This window comes from Triticum aestivum, chromosome 5B (assembly GCF_018294505.1).
Source record: "Triticum aestivum cultivar Chinese Spring chromosome 5B, IWGSC CS RefSeq v2.1, whole genome shotgun sequence".
Taxonomy (NCBI): Eukaryota; Viridiplantae; Streptophyta; class Magnoliopsida; order Poales; family Poaceae; genus Triticum; species Triticum aestivum.
In genome coordinates this window covers 667,820,402-667,826,034 of record NC_057807.1, presented here as the reverse complement: position 1 = coordinate 667,826,034, position 5,633 = coordinate 667,820,402, and positions in this window count along the sequence as shown.

Below are 5,633 nucleotides of genomic sequence, written 5' to 3'. Positions count from 1 at the left end.
AGGTCAGCCCGCTTTTGGCGAGCTGGACCTTCTGAATCACCGCACTCATGACAGTGCGGTGTTCCTCCTCGATGGAAGTGCCATTGAGCGCCTCCAGCAAGTTATCCGGCGCCTCCGGTTGGACGGAGGCCGTCAGCTCCACGGTCTTTCCCTTCTTGCGAAGGGGCCGCCCGCCGGACTCCGGAACCACTGCAGGTTCTGGTGCGGAGTCCGGCACGAAGTCCGGGAGGTTGCCCTGTGGCACCTCCAGGTCCTCCTCCTCTGGGTGGGTCCCTCTCTGGGATCCCACCTCGGCGTCGTCAGCGTCACGGGGAGAGGAGGCGGTTGGAAGTGAAGTACTGTTCACATCCGACGAGCCCAAGGACCCGCTCGACGAAGCGGGAAGATCGTCCTTGGGTGGACTGCAGGGTTGTATGTGTTGGGGAACGTAGTAATTTCAAAAAAATTCCTACGCACACGCAAGATCATGGTGATGGCATAGCAACGAGAGGGGAGAGTGTTGTCCACATACCCTCGTAGACCGTAAGCGGAAGCGTTATCACAACGCGGTTGATGTAGTCGTACGTCTTCACGACTCGACCGATCCAAGCGATGAACGTACGGCACCTCCGTGTTCAGCACACGTTCAGCTCGATGATGTTCCCCGGGCTCCAATCCAGCAAAGCGTCGGGGATGAGTTCCGTCAGCACGACGGCGTGGTAACGGTGATGATGTTCTACCGGCGCAGGGCTTCGCCTAAACTCCACGACGATATGACCGAGGTGGAATACGGTGGAGGGGGGCACCGCACACGGCTAAGGAACAATCCGTAGATCAACTTGTGTGTCATGGGGTGCCCCCTGCCCCCGTATATAAAGGAGCAAGGGGAGGAGGGCCGGCCAAGGAGGAGAAGGCGCGCCCAAGGGGGGCAATCCTACTCCAAGTAGGATTTCCCCCTCTTTCCAAGTCCTACTAGGAGAAGGGAAGGAAGGGGAGGAGAAGGAGAAAGAAGGAGAGGGAGGAGAAGAAGGAAAGGGGGCCAGCCCCCTAGTCCAATTCGGTTTGGGCTAGGGGGGGCGCGCGCCCTACCTCCTCTCTTCCACCACTTGGCCCATGAGGCCCATTGCTTCTTCCTCGTATTCCCGTAACTCCCCGGTACCCCCGAAAATACCCGAATCACTCGGAACCTTTCCGAACTCCGAATATAGTCGTCCAATATATCGATCTTTACGTCTCGACCATTTCGAGACTCCTCGTCATGTCCCCGATCTCATCCGGGACTCCGAACTCCTTCGGTACATCAAAACTTATAAAATCATAATAAAACTGTCATCGTAACATTAAGCGTGCGGACCCTACGGGTTCGAGAACTATGTAGACATGACCTAGAACTATTCTCGGTCAATAACCAATAGAGGAACCTGGATGTTCATATTGGTTCCCACATATTCTACGAAGATCTTTATCGGTCAAACCGCATAACAACATACGTTGTTCCCTTTGTCATCGGTATGTTACTTGCCCGAGATTCAATCGTCGGTATCCAATACCTAGTTCAATCTCGTTACTGGCAAGTCTCTTTACTCGTTCCATAATACATCATCTCATAACTAACTCATTAGTTACAATGCTTGCAAGGCTTAGGTGATGAGTATTACCGAGAGGGCCCAGAGATACCTCTCCGACAATCAGAGTGACAAAACCTAATCTCGAATTATGCCAACTCAACATGTACCTTTGGACACACCTGTAGAGCACCTTTATAATCACCCAATTACGTTGTGACGTTTGGTAGCACACAAAGTGTTCCTCCGGTAGACGGGAGTTGCACAATCTCATAGTTGGAGGAACTTTGTATAAGTCATGAAGAAAGCAATAGCAACATACTAAACGATCAAGTGCTAAGCTAACAGAATGGGTCAAGTCAATCACATCATTCTACTAATGATGTGATCCCGTTAATCAAATGACAACTCATGTCTATGGTTAGGAAACATAACCATCTTTAATTAACGAGCTAGTCAAGTAGAGGCATACTAGTGACACTCTATTTGTCTATGTATTCACACATGTATTATGTTTCTGGTTAATACAATTCTAGCATGAATAATAAACATTTATCATGAAATAAGGAAATAAATAATAACTTTATTATTGCCTCTAGGGCATATTTCCTTCAGTATGCGGCGTTAGAAAGACACCATGTGGCAAAACGAAAAATCATGAAGTCATTCGGGAGTCCGGATACTTACGATCTCGCCAGGGGCTTGGCCCTTGGAGGCCAATCCTCGTCGTCATCACCGGCATTGGCGGAACAGTCCGGGGGAAGAGTTCTTCCCTTCTTGGACCCTTCGGCCTCCCTCGTTGGGGAGGCCCTCCTTTTCTTCCCTCCCCCCACTGGGGGAGAGGCCTTCTTCTTCTCCTCCTCGTCCTCGGGGGAGGAGTCTGCCTCGGAGTCATCGGACACCTGAAAATGGGAACTCTTTCGAGTGCCTGTGGCCTCCTTCTTGGCCTTCTTCTCCGACACCACGTGGGGTGCCAGAACCAGCAGCCCCGTTAAACGGGCATCCGCTGGGTCTTCTGGCAAAGGGGCCGGACAGTTACTCTTGTCGGCCTTCTTCAGCCAGTCCTGTCAAAGGAGAGGGAGTTTAGATCCCGTATAGAGTCAAACTATGAAAAACAAGTGTCCCGTAAAGGGTAGAATCACTTACCTCGCTAGCCTAGCGCTGCGAGCTAAATCCGCGATCTTCGGTAGCGGATGCGGGAGCTTCGGCGCCCTTAAACAGCACCTTCCAGGCATCTTCGTACCTAGTGTCGAAGAGCCCACTCAAGGTTCGGTGCTGAGCCGGATCGAACTCCCACAATTTAAAGGCCCGTTGTTGGCACGGGAGAATCCGGCGGATGAGCATGACCTGGACTACGTTGACAAGCTTGAGCTTCTTGTTTACCAGCTTCTGGATGCAGGCTTGGAGTCCGGTCAGCTCCTCCGAATCGCCCCAAGTCAGGCCACTCTCTTTCCAAGAGGTGAGCCGTGTGGGGATGCCAGATCTGAATTCGGGGGCCGCTGCCCATTTAGGGTCACACGGCTCGGTGATGTAGAACCACCCCGATTGCCACCCCTTGATGGTTTCCAAGAAGGCGCCCTCGAGCCAAGTAACGTTGGGTATCTTGCCCACCAAGCTGCCTCCGCACTCCGCTTGACTCCCCTTCACAACCTTTGGCTTGACATTGAAGGTCTTGAGCCACAAGCCAAAGTGGGGCTAGATGCAGAGGTAGGCCTCGCACACGACGATAAACGCCAAGATGTTGAGGAAGAAATTCGGGGCCAGATCATGGAAATCCAGGCCGTAGTAGAACATGAGCCCCCGAACAAAGGGGTGAAGTGGGAAGCCCAGTCCGCGGAGGAAATGGGGAAGGAATAATACCCTCTCATGGGGCCTGGGGGTGGGGATGGGCTGCCCCTCGTCGGGGAGCCGGTGCGCGATGTCGCTGGACAGATATCTGGTGTTGCGCAGCTTCTTGATTTGCCCCTCCGTAACGGAGGAGGCCATCCACTTGCCTCCCGCTCCGGACATAGTTGGAGGAGGTTGAGGTGAGATGTGCGAACTTGGGCGCTGGAGCTCTAGTGCCCGGAGATGGATAAGTAGAGGAGGAAGAAGGCGTAGGTAAAAAGGTGGATCCTTATCCCCTTATATATGGGCGGATGAAACTATGCGTCCCCATCGGCCTGGTAAAACTTGCTTTTCTCCCAAAACCGCCGCAATCAATGGCGTGGTTGGGTTACCCACGTCCGTATTGATGGGTATCCCAGAATAAGGAGAACACGATCTCTGCTTCGACAAGACGTGCCAAGGAAACCGCTTCGCTAAACGCATTGAGGCGGTATAATAAAAACGATTCAAGTAAAGGCTTGGTTGTGGTGTGACGTCATGCCACGAAATACGTCAGCACATTGAACTTGTGCAAATATTATTCTCTCTATGGTGGAATGTGGAATTTATTTTGCAGAGCCGGACACTATCCTGGTGTTCACAATCTTCTATAAATTATTTGGAGGAGGAACCCGCCTTGCAATGCCAAAGACAATATGCGCGCTAGACTCGTCGTCATTGAAGCCTGGTTCAGGGGCTACTGAGGGAGTCCCGGACTAGGGGGTGTCCGGACAGCCGAACTATCATCACCGGCCGGACTCCAAGACTATGAAGATACAAGATTGAAGACTTCGTCCCGTGTCCGGATGGGACTTTCCTTGGCGTGGAGGGCAAGCTTGGCGATACGGATATGTAGATCTCCTACCATTGTAACCGACTCTGTGTAACCCTAACCCTCTCTGGTGTCTATATAAACCGGATGGTTTTAGTTTGCAGGACAACAACAATAACAACAACCATACCATAGGCTAGCTTCTAGGGTTTAGCCTCCTTGATCTCGTGGTAGATCTACTCTTGTAATACCCACATCATCAATATTAATCAAGCAGGACGTAGGGTTTTACCTACATCAAGAGGGCCCGAACCTGGGTAAAACATCGTGTCCCTTGTCTCCTGTTACCATCCGCCTAGACGCACAGTTCGGGACCCCCTACCCGAGATCCGCCGGTTTTGACACCAACAGTGCTCTTCATTATTCTTGATATATTCCCAGTCAACACATCTCATGTCACATACTATGGGCTTCTTGTCAAACAAGACTGTCTCATAGAAATCCTGTTGTTCCTTAGTGTGCAACCTGTAGTCCACAGCAGTTCTTCTTCTGACAGCATAGGGATCAGTCTGTCTCTAGAGTCTCAGACCTGCATCCTTCCTGAGCTTCATATCCTCCGCTACTGGATGAGCATCATTATGATCTGGGATCTTGGGCTTCAGCTTTCTCAAGACAAGTGAATCTTCATCTTCTTCTTCAGCACCTTCAGGCACTGGGGCCTTGTTCCTCTCTTCAGCTGGAATGCTCCTGGTGTTCCTCTTAGGTGCAGACTTGGCTTTAGGAGCAGCAGCTTTGGGAGCATCTTTGGGCTTAGATGGAGCAGACCCTGATCTTATAGCATCTCCCATTAGTGTCTGGTCTTTAGGAGCTGGTGCAACATCCTCTTCCTCTTCTTCTTCCATCATTGAGGGCTTTCCAACAACTCTGGCCATGGTCTTCTTGACCCTTTCTTTCCTTTTCTTTTTAGCCACAGCTTGTTCTTTGGGTTCAGACCCCAAAGTCTCTTGAGTGGATGCTCTGGCCTTTGACATAGGAACTCTCTTGGCAGGAACCTTTGTTTTCATTCCTAGCTTAGTGGTAGCAGCTGTGCCATATTCCTTTTTCAGCACCTTCTTTTTGGATGTGGCCTCGTCCTCAACAGCCACATAGTCCTCATCTTTAGAATCTGAGGTCTTCCTCTTTCTGGCCCTAATGGCTGCCTTGGGCAAATTGCTAGGTGTGCTCCTGCTACCCTCATCAAAACTGCCAGAGGGACTAGTGCCCTCACTCATGTGAGCTTGCTCCTCAGACTTGTTTTGACTTTCATTCTGATCTGACATGATGCAAACTCTGACAGCAGACCCTATGAAAAGATGTAGATGAGGTAGAGTAGATGAGCATCACAAAGCACAGAGGCTTTTGCAAAACATTCAGTCAAAATTTAGTTTTAGTTTTCCATAGAAAGCATTTCA